Source organism: Lissotriton vulgaris, chromosome 10 (genome assembly GCF_964263255.1).
Source record: "Lissotriton vulgaris chromosome 10, aLisVul1.2, whole genome shotgun sequence".
Taxonomy (NCBI): Eukaryota; Metazoa; Chordata; class Amphibia; order Caudata; family Salamandridae; genus Lissotriton; species Lissotriton vulgaris.
Genome location: NC_141698.1, coordinates 55,017,809 through 55,029,743, shown reverse-complemented (window position 1 = coordinate 55,029,743; position 11,935 = coordinate 55,017,809).

Here is an 11,935-nt window from a genome sequence, read left to right as displayed (position 1 = left end):
CTCTGTACTTGTGATAATCAGTCACTACAGAATGATATTCATTTTTTGCTATTTTTTGTAAACACTACCATTATGAGAGGAAAAGGTTTATCATTCCCATTATGCGAAAAATGAATCTTAGACAATGTTGTGTGGCCTATTTATTGTCTGACCGCTTTATTTGTTTTTCTGTGGTATCCTTTCTTTTAAATGCTCTAAATAAGAGACGTTCAATTTGTGAATCTAATGAACTGTATTATGAACTTATTCAAGCATGAATTTTGATCATAAATTTGAAACTGTATAACTATTGTATCTTAAAAATTATTGTACTGTAATGATGTGGAATGGTTTATCTTATATATTTTTATATATGTAGTATACTTTTATGCCTTCATCATGTCGGGGAAATAAAGTTATTTTGACTGACAGAATACCATTTTCATTTAATTTATTTTTAATACAGGTAATGTGTGGGGGTCTGTTACAGACATTTTGCTTAGAAATGTGGTGTCTATGTTTTTCCACACCATGCAATATCCATAAAAAAAGTTTCTTTTAGATCAAAACGGGACCTCACATTTGAAAAATGGCAGCGGGTCGCAGAGATTATTTGCAAAACATTAACATTGTTCCTATCACCATTCCTGAATATTAGATGAAAAAAAGATTTAGAATTTGGAACAATCTGCCTGTTCGGTGTTAGTGACCTGGCCAAAGAGGGATGAAATTGGATCATACATTCAAAGCTGTTCCAAACAAGGGCCCCTAAAATATGCTTGGTCCAGGGCCCCTAAAATCCTTAAGATGTCCCTGGCATGCGCATGTGTCAGGTTGACGGCGTACAGGGCAATACTAAAAGGTTCAGGCACTGCATTAGTGTGGCATAATATAGAGGCATTATGGCGTACAATGCCTGAGATTCAGTGGAAGGAATTGAATACTGCCAATCACATGATGGAGTATCATGGGTCAGATGGCCACAGAGAATGCTGATGAGGACAGATGCTGGGCATCCCTACAAACAACTTTAGAGTCCTTGGTTCTAGTTTGGAAACTGAGCCCAGGAATTGTAATAGAAGGCTCAGGAGTGGATTCTGGATGCTGACGGAACACTGATGTCATTTGAGATGTCATCAGTGATGCCATGAGTGATGTCACTGACCATGTCATGAGTGATGTAATATGTGACATCATCAGCAGTGCATTGCGGGCGCGCGAGTTATAGTTAGCTGAAGTAACTATAACAGGGGAATTTCAAAGGTTTTGTATGAGTAAAATGACCAGCTAACTATAACTGGTGTGAAACCTATGGTTTTTTCAATGAATTTCAAAATTTTTTAAAATGCTAATTCCTAACTATAACGTGGCTGTAACCGATGTTTTTTTCGGTGAATTTCAATGGTTTTGTAAATGAAAATTTTTTAATGTAATAATTGTTATATTTTTTATACTGATTTACTACATTATTCTAAATTTTTTATTTTTAGATATATTATTTTTTAAATTACATTACATATTTTTAATATAAATTGATAAAAAATGTTTGTACACCTCTCTGCAACGCAGCCCCCTGACGCTTTTGCAGAGGGGGAACTAATTCCCCTTGCATACTGGGGGTCCCTGGGGGCCATCTAGCCCATCAGGCACCTCCAGAATTCCCCAGGGGGCTGCATTGCAGAGAGGTGTAATGAGGTCAGACCCTTTTTTACACCTCTCTGCAGCGCAGCCCACGGGCGCATTTGCAGAGGGGGAACTAATTTCCCTTGCATACTGGGGGTCCCTGTGAGCCAACTAGCCCACCTGGTACCTCCAGTATGCTCCAGGGAGCTGCATTGCAGAGAGGTGTAAGGAGGCTATGCCCCTTTTTACACCTCTCTGTAACGCAGACCCCTGGTGCGTTTGCAGAAGGGAAACTAATTCCCCTTTTATATTGGTTGTCCCTGGGGGCCAACTAGCCCACCTGGAACCTCCAGTATGCGCCAGGGGCCTGCGTTGCTTTGCCCTGGAGGGTGGCGGTCCCCGGGGCAGTGTGGGGGGGGGATTGGGCACCCCCTCACACTTCTTCATCACTATGCCCCCACAATTTGGTCCCCCTGGGGGGTAATTTTTAAATCAACATACCGGGTTTTAAAAAAAAAAACATTTTTGGCCTTGGGGGTCCTTGTGGGACCCCATGAGCAGGCCTAGGGGGTCAAGGTGCTTCTACCCTGCCCCAATTTTTGTGTTCTACACGTTTGTTTTTCTGCTTTCTTGTGCCTCTGTCTACCGAGCACAAGATGGCTGCCAACACTTCCTGGTTTGAAGTGTTGAACGCCAATGAGCATGCAGCTCGTGCTCGAGAAGTTTTCAAACTCAAAAAGGGGACAGGGTAGAAGCACCCTGACCCCCTAGGCCTGCTCGGGGGTTTCCACATGGACCTCCAAGGCAAAAAAAAAATTGGTGATTGGCTGCCACTGTCTGTCAACACTCCAAAACAGAAAATGATGGCAGCCATCTTGTGCCTCAGTAGACTGAGGCACAAGAAAGCTGAAAAAAAGCGTAGAACTCAAAAAGGGGGCAGGGTAGAAGCACCCTGACCCCCTAGGCCTGCTCATGGGGTCCCACAAGGACACCCAAGGCCAAAAATGTTTTTTTTTTTAAACGATATGTTTATTTAAAAACTACCCCCCAGTGGGACCAAATTGTGGGGGCATAGTGATAAAGAAGTGTGGGGGGTGCCCAATCCCCCCCACACTGCCCCAGGGACTGCCACCCTCCAGGGCAAAGCAACGCAGCCCCCTGGCGCATACTGGAGGTTCCAGGTGGGCTAGCTGGCCCCCAGGGACAACCAATATAAAAGGGGAATTAGTTTCCCTTCTGAAAACGCACCAGGGGGCTGCGTTGTAGAGAGGTGTAAAAAGGGGCATAGCCTCATTACACCTCTCTGCAATGCAGCCCCCCTGGCGCATACTGGAGGTACCAGGTGAGCTAGTTGGCTCCCGGGGACCCCCAGTATGCAAGGGGAATTAGTTCCCCCTCTGCAAACACGTCAGGGGGCTGCGTTGCAGAGAGGTGTACAAACATTTTTTATCAATTTATATTAAAAATATGCAAGGTAAAAAATAATATATCTAAAAATAAAAATTTTAGAATAATGTAGTAAATCAGTATAAAAAAGATAACAATTATTACATTAAAAAATTGTCATTTACAAAACCATTGAAATTCACCGAAAAAACCATAGGGTACAGCCACGTTGTAGTTAGGAATTAGCATTTAAAAAACCTTTGAAATTCCCTGAAAAAACCATAGGTTTTACACACGTTATAGTTAGGAATTAGCATTTTAAAAACCTTTGAAATTCACTGAAAAAAACATAGGTTTCATACCAGTTATAGTTAGCTGGTCATTTTGCTCCTACAAAACCTTTGAAATTCCCCTGTTATAGTTACTTCAGCTAACTATAACTCGCGGGCCCGCAATGCACTGCTGATGATGTCACATATTACATCACTCATGACATGGTCAGTGACATCACTCATGACATCACTGATGACATCTCAAATGACATCCCTGATGATGATGATGGTGACTGAGCCAGGACGAGCCTACAGAACGATTGCGTTCTTTGGCGTCCTCCTCACCGGACACCAGTTCGAGTTTGTAATTGATATAAACTTGCGAATGTTCTCCCGCATTTGAGGGGACACTCTCCACATACATTACAGGAGAGGTTCCGATCGATTAGACCTGCCTCCCTGTTGGGGTAATTCTTGTCCGAAGAACGGGGGAACCCAGAGTGACACCGAATGTGACGGTCCTGAAGAAGAGCGGAGTGACCTTACAGGCGCATACAGAGCGGTCGAAACATGTTGACTCTGGCAGTGGTAGGAGGGAAGCCTTGAGGTTCCTAATTATCTCTTAGAGGCGTTTTCCCATCCTTTTTCATTTATTTTTAATCCTGGTAGAGGTGTCAAGAAAAGTTTAATAAAGGATGCATTCTGGTTGACACCTTTAATCAGTTTTATTCACTCCTCATACTGCACTTTTTTGTCGCATTCTTCGGTTGCGATCACTTGGTGTTTGCACGATTCTCACCAATTTATGTGTTAAGTGTTGTCTATGTTCAGCTGTCTTGATTATATGTTGTGTTAAGAGAAATGTATTATTTTTTCCCCCTCCCTCATGCTCCGCCCTGTGTGGGGTACACCAGGGCGTATTGTAACCAGGCCCAATGATGAAGCATGTCACATACCTTGGTATGTGAGTGAGGGCAGTTTTTTCAAATAGAGCAATTTGCCCTATTGGGGCCCTCTCTGTTTGTTGTGTATATATGTATTTTTTTGTTACTTACTCTATCCACCCATTTTGTGTGTACAGATCCGGTCCCATCCGCCCAGTTCAAGACAAAGATACTATAATTTTGTAGATGCGGGCTTCAACGCAATCATGAAGTGACCTTATGGCTGCCAACACCGTTCGTAGTGACGGGTCACTCTCAGTTCGCTCCACAACATCTCGCTCAGTTTTGGCCTTATTCGCATCCCCAGAGAGCCCGGTCTCCCCGGGGGGAATAGGTGGATGCGGAACGGACGGTTTCAGAGGGGAACTTATCGTTGGGGACTATAACAATCCGAATCCAGCCACCACCGGCGGAGATCCCAACCCAGCGCACACCGGCGGGGCCCTAACCGGGCCACTGGGCCAGGGACCCCCGTCCGCCGCTCCAATTGTACGTTGTCACCCCTCCTTCAATATTCACCAATTCAGCCAGCCATCGTCAACTTCGGTCCAAGGAAAAATATTCCACCCCGGTAGACCGGACCCTGTCACACAACTACAGCCGATGTTGTTCAACTGAAACCCGGCAGGGTCAGCACTCGAGACCCCGGCTTCCAGGCTGGTCTAGGCCGCAAACTGCCACACGACGTATCTTTGTCTACCAGACTGGTAGAAATCTCGGGATTGCACCGTTAAGCTCCAGTCCGGTTCATACACACGGAGGCAGGGCGCAAAAACAGGATAATTAACAGGATCTTCTGGCAGGAGTTGGAGGTCTGCGGAGCCAGGAGCTTCCGCGGCCATCCTGTTTGCTGGCGTAGCTCCTCCCCGATATACTCAATCTCAAAGGTTACAGGTTACAGTTAGGAAACAAAATTCTAAAAACCTTCAAAATTCGCTTAAAAAACAAAGTCTTTACTTGGAAGTTACAGTTAGGAAATAACATGCATCAAACCATTGAAATTCACTTTAAAACTAAAGGTTACAGGGACATTATAGTTAGGAAATAGAATAAAAAAAATACCTTAGAAATTCACTGAAAGAAATAAATGTTACAGGGAGGTTATAGTTAGTAAATAGAATAAAGATTTTTTTGAAATTCCCTAAAAAACAAAGGTTACAGGGACATTATAGTTAGGCTCGGATTAAATTCATACAAAACCATTGCAATTAAGCAGTTATAGTTACCTGAGCTAACTATAACTTATGCCCCGCAATGAACTGCTTATGACCTAAGATATTACATCACTTATGATGTGGTCAGTGACATCACTGATGACATGTTAAATGACGTCACTGATGAAGTATCTGTAACCATTGTCTTTTTCAGTAAATATATATATACATATATATACTTATATTTTTGTTTTTATTTATTTTTTCAAGCACCAGTTCTACCAATGCTGCTGAACACATCAAGGGCGGGTACCCAGCTTGTGAGGGAGGACTCATGTTCACACTTCCAAAAGGACAGGCGGGCATCAATGGGGTCCAACATTCAAGATTTTAATCAGTGGCAAGCAGACGCGTTTTGGAAATTACATTTGCTCCTCTGGGGAAAAATGAACAGCCAACTTTGGGTGGAATGTTTTGGGAGGATTGAACTAATTTCACCATCTGCACATGCATTAATTTCAAGTCCTCTGTGTGTTTGATATTGCCTTTTTCAGGCCAGACTGTTTAATATGGATAATCACACGGGTACTGCCACTTGGAAATGATGGGATATTTTCTAAGCAGATATGGTTGCTGTGTATCAATCATTAGACTCTGATGGGATTAATCCTCTTTTTATGTCCACATTTTATTCTCCAATGGGTGAGTTCAATGGGAAGAGGTGCGGCGCCGCAGCCAGGGTGCCTCACTCCGGACCACAGGGTTCACGGTTCGGTCCCTGGCACTGATGGCAGATTAGCCCAGCACCATGTGACTCTGGGCAATAGCTCACCTAGGGCCAGATGTTGGTGCCCAAATACCGGTCGGTAACGGCCGAAATGTGGTAATTTTGGCCGTTCCCGACCGGTAATTTGAGATGTAGGTGCCTAAAAGTACCCGATTCGGCAAATAGGAGTCGGTATTATTCCGAATTGGTATTTTACGAATCCTTATTTACCGAGTTCTTATTTACCGAATCGGTAAATAAGAAATGGTAAAAATGGCCCATCGAGATGTAGGAAAGGTAAAAAATACCGAATTCCATGAAATTCAGTATTTAAGAGTCGGTATTTACCATGGATTGAAAGCAGGTGGTAACCAGGTGCAGGCTATAAAAAAGGACACAAAATGCAACAGTTTTGCAAGAATTGTGGCATTCTACGTGATTGCGAGGCCGCTACGGCTACAAGCAGCAGGAGAGAGGGTTGGAGAACGGAGGACAGGTCTGCAGGCAGAGGATCACCCTATTCCAACTGACTGAGCCAGAGATACTGCAGAAGTACAGGCTACATCCCAGAACCATCCTGGACTTGATTAGGAACCTCCACCCATACCTGGATCACCCAACACCCAGGGCCCACGCCATCCCACCCCATGTGCAGGTGTTGTGTAGCCTACACCTGCTTGCCTCTGGGAGCTCCAAACCAAAAAAGGGAAGCGTAGAGGTACTGACAGAATCACCCTCCAAAGCGAGACTTGATCAACCAAAGAGATTCTATCAAAAAAAGTGAATAAGTGATGGTTTTTTAGTTTTTAACTGTTTTGGAAGTGGTACTAGGCTCTCTCTTACGCCTGGAAAGATGGGAGCACAATGTGCTTGTTAAAATACCCCTCACACACTAAAAAACCGTTAGTGTCATGCTTCATCATAGGGGACTTCCAGCCCCTATAACGGGACGGGGCGTACTACGACCAGACGGAATACGCGGGAGCACTTAAGATGTGACAGAGGCTATGTGTAGGTGCATGGGTATCAGTGAGAGTGTAGGGACCTAACACTAGTGAGTGTGCAAAAAGTGAAAAAATGAAAAAAGTTTAAAAATTCCCTGGCTTAGTAGAAAAAAACAAATTTATTAACTTCTCTAGCTGGGAACATTAAGAAGGGGTTGTGTGGTAGAGCATTAGCTACTACCTAGTCGACATGTTTCGTAAGCAGTCCCCTACTGCTTACTCATCAGGACCATATAGCGATCCCTACTAATTACTACTCAGTTCTATGAGGTGGTGCCTACTGTCCTACAAACAACCAGCAAAAATAAGCTGGCTGTTTGGGCTTCGGGGCATGAGTTGGCCCAGGTGAAGCAGAAAAAATTGACCTGATGTGGTCTCTGTAAAAGAAAAGGGAAGAGAAAAGCCAACATAAATGCGTGAATAAGCATTCTAATCTGAATGATGATACAGACAGACAATTATATACCACATTCTTGGAAAAAATCGCATTATAAATCTGAAAGCGATTGTATTCCTTCATGAGAATCAACATGTAGGTGTTATGTGTCTCTCGACATCAGCTGTCTGTCGTTAGAGACATATAGTGGCTTCACACTATGGGTTCCACTATCATCTCATCACACACACCGTCAATCATGACTCCATGCATTTCCAACGAACTAGCAATTGAAAGGGGAAAAGGGGGGAACCTCCTTCGCAATATTTTCATAACAATTGGTCAGGGTATCGGTAAAAAACAAAGGCTTTGTCAGAGAAATCAATACATACTTATCTCAATAATTGTCATCGCCCCATGAGTTTGCAGGCGAGGGGTATTCTGCGCAGTTTACTATAAGGAACAAAACCTCGTGTTAATCGTTTTAGAGTCAACGAGATTGTGTTTGCTTACTATCCTCCTGTGACCCGTTTTATGAGACTCGAGGTCAGAGTCTATTACTCACATGTCTGCCAGAGAAAGAAATCATTATTCCTACCCCCGTGCTCCTCCGAGGATTGCTGGGCTCGAGTGTCCGAACGAAGAAAGACAGGCATTACGTGATCTTAGCAACAACAAAAGATTGATAATTAAACCTGCCGACAAGGGTGGTGCCACTGTCATACAGAATATAGAGAACTATGACAAGGAGTGCAGAAGGTTACTACAGGATAAAAGAAACTATGAAGTTCTCCACAGTGACCCTACGACAACTATACAAACTAAGATTGGTACCATGGTGGAGGAAGCACTAGCACACGATTGGATCACCAAAAAAGAGGGGGATTTTCTTTGTCAAAAAGATCCGAAAATCCCTTATCTATACACTCTACCAAAGATCCACAAAAGCCTCCAAAACCCCCCTGGAAGACCCATAGTTTCAGGCATCGGGTCAATCCTGGAGCCGGTCTCTAGGTTTGCAGACGTTTTTCTCAGGCCAATGGTCCAAAAGACATCTACGTATTTGAAAGATACTAAAGAAGTTTTAAACCTGCTAGAAGAGGTGAGTTTCGATCCCGAAACCCAGCTATTAATTAGCTGTGATGTGGAAAGCTTGTACACCAGCCTGCCCCACCAAGCCACTTTAGACATCATCGAGGATGTCCTCTTTAAAGAGTTCTGGGAATACCAAACACCACGTAATGTGGTGATGAATTGTTGCTCACTTGCCTTGAAAGAAAACTTTTTCGAATACGACGGCACCCTATATATACAAAAACATGGGACCAGCATGGGAAGTACATTTGCCCCTAGTATAGCTGGACTGTACGTACACCATCTCGAAGTGACTAAAATACTGAACTCTAACAACCCTTTCAGACTCAACATAAAGTTATGGAAACGATACATCGATGATATCCTTATCATCTGGGATGGAGATGAAAGAGGTTCCGAGCAATTTCTAACCTGGCTCAATCTACAGGATGATTTCCTAAGGTTCACCAGCACTACCTCCAGAAGCAACCTGGTTTTCCTGGATCTGAATATTTTCCCTAAAGACGGGAGATTGATGACCATGACCCATTTCAAGAGCACCTCTATGAACTGTCTTCTAATGTATAACAGTTTTCACCCTAAACATCTGCGGGACAACCTCCCATAGGGTCAGTTCCTGCACCTACGCAGGAATTGCGCAGAGATTGAGAACTTCAAAACCCAATCAGATGATCTCAAGAAGAAATTAAAAGCACGAATGTACCCTGACCGAGTCATCAACCAGGCTTACACACGAGCCAGAAATAACTGTCGTGAGAGCCTTTTGGAAGAAAAAACACCCAAGGAGGAAGAGAAATGACCAATTTGTGTGACAACATACAACACCAGCTCCAACTTAGTGACCAAAATCATTAACAGGAATTGGAAGATTCTGAACAGCGGCGGTTTACAAATACCAAAACCAATGTTTGCGCACAAAAGAGCACAGAGCTTGAGGGATTTCTTGGTCCACACAAGACCAAAAACTAACAACAATGCACAAAGAGACCCCAATTTTGTTCAAGGTCACTATCCATGTGGAGGGTGCAGGGTCTGTGGTCTAACTAAGAAAAGTAAAAAAATAACTTTCAATAACGGCACCGTCTGGGAACAGAGAGCTTTTAGCAACTGCAACAGTGTGAATGTTATATATCTGATCACCTGTCCCTGTCAACTGGAATATGTGGGCATGACAAGCAGGGCAGTGAAGGTCAGGATAGGTGAACACAAGAGCACTATAAAATGCAGGAAATCAAGTACAAAACTCACGAACCATTTCCTTGAAAGGAATCACAAACCGGAGGAAATCACATGTACGGTAATAGAACTGGTCAGCAATGAAAGATTTCTGTTAGAAATGGAACAGAGATGGGTGTTCCGTATTCAGTCTCACAAAAACGGGCGGAACGACGACATACCCTGGAGCCAGCTGTAATGGCACCTTGCCCCTTACTTTTCCTGATCGATATCCCCCTCTGCTTCTACCCTTTCTAGCTTTTGAAATTGGATGGTGGAGGCCGCCACCATGAAGTTTCTTCTTGCGAGGAAAATTCATTTTAAATAATTCACTTGCATCAGTATTAGTTTTTAACTCTATGAATAATTGATCTTTTTTGCAAATGCAATCGCGTTTCGAATCAGATCTTATGATATTATCAATTTCGAGCATACCTAAGACTAAGAAAATAGACACAGCGGAAAGACTTCCGCTTTTGCACTCTGATCGCGCCACAAACGGGCGGCCATCTTGAGAAGTTAACGTTCTAGCGTTACGCGGTAGGCGGCACCCACACTAATGACAACGCGGAACTGCAGGGCTTTTAATAACAAACGGACACTCGAGCCCGGCAATCCTCGGAGGAGCACGGGGGTAGGAATAATGATTTCTTTCTCTGGCAGAAATGTGAGTAATAGACTCTGACCTCGAGTCTCAAAAAACGGGTCACAGGAGGATAGTAAGCAAACACAATCTCGTTGACTCTAAAACGATTAACACAAGGTTTTGTTCCTTATAGTAAACTGCGCAGAATACCCCTCGCCTGCAAACTCATGGGGCGATGACAATTATTGAGATAAGTATGTATTGATTTCTCTGACAAAGCCTTTGTTTTTTACCGATACCCTGACCAATTGTTATGAAAATATTGCGAAGGAGGTTCCCCCCTTTTCCCCTTTCAATTGCTAGTTCGTTGGAAATGCATGGAGTCATGATTGTCGGTGTGTGTGATGAGATGATAGTGGAACCCATAGTGTGAAGCCACTATATGTCTCTAACGACAGACAGCTGATGTCGAGAGACACATAACACCTACATGTTGATTCTCATGTAGGAATACAATCGCTTTCAGATTTATAATGCGATTTTTTCCAAGAATGTGGTATATAATTGTCTGTCTGTATCATCATTCAGATTAGAATGCTTATTCACGCATTTATGTTGGCTTTTCTCTTCCCTTTTCTTTTACAGAGACCACATCAGGTCAATTTTTTCTGCTTCACCTGGGCCAACTCATGCCCCGAAGCCCAAACAGCCAGCTTATTTTTGCTGGTTGTTTGTAGGACAGTAGGCACAACCTCATAGAACTGAGTAGTAATTAGTAGGGATCGCTATATGGTCCTGATGAGTAAGCAGTAGGGGACTGCTTACGAAACATGTCGACTAGGTAGTAGCTAATGCTCTACCACACAACCCCTTCTTAATGTTCCCAGCTAGAGAAGTTAATAAATTTGTTTTTTTCTACTAAGCCAGGGAATTTTTAAACTTTTTTCATTTTTTCACTTTTTGCACACTCACTAGTGTTAGGTCCCTACACTCTCACTGATACCCATGCACCTACACATAGCCTCTGTCACATCTTAAGTGCTCCCGCGTATTCCGTCTGGTCGTAGCACGCCCCGTCCCGTTATAGGGGCGGGAAGACCCCTATGATGAAGCATGACACTAACGGTTTTTTAGTGTGTGAGGGGTATTTTAACAAGCACATTGTGCTCCCATCTTTCCATGCGTAAGAGAGAGCCTAGTACCACTTCCAACACAGTTAAAAATTAAAAAAACCATCACTTATTCACTTTTTTTGATAGAATCTCTTTGGTTGATCATGCCTCTGGGAGTTACCAGTGTGTGAATGCTGCAGTTGGTGGTGTGTCCCAGAGCTGCCTGTCACGTTTATTCAGGAAGTTCCTGGAGGCCATGACGCAGAGAATGGAAAATTACATCCGGTTCCCTGACACACCTGTGGAACTTGCAAAAACGAAAACTGATTTCTATCAACTGGCACACTTCCTTCACGTGATAGGCTGCATAGATGGCACCCACATTCCACTCTGTCCACCTGCAGCCACTGAACACATCTACAG